Source organism: Galeopterus variegatus, unplaced genomic scaffold, assembly GCF_000696425.1.
Source record: "Galeopterus variegatus unplaced genomic scaffold, G_variegatus-3.0.2 Scaffold14549, whole genome shotgun sequence".
Taxonomy (NCBI): Eukaryota; Metazoa; Chordata; class Mammalia; order Dermoptera; family Cynocephalidae; genus Galeopterus; species Galeopterus variegatus.
In genome coordinates, this window is record NW_007740660.1 from 1 (window position 1) to 224 (window position 224).

The window sequence follows — 224 nt, forward strand, 5'->3', positions numbered from 1 at the left end:
CAGCAATGGGTGGGCCCAGGCCTGGGCCCAGGGGTGCATGGGGGGATCCCACCTACCCCCTCCACCGGCCCCAACGTGGAACCCTGGTCCTGCTCCCCTCCCCCCACCCGGCGACACGGAAGGGTCATTAAACCCAGCAGGCTTGGGAAGGGGGGCGGTGGGGGAGTGGCTTCCTCTGGCCTCTTCCTTCTGCACCCCCCGAAGAGGGGGGGGCGTTGCCTGGA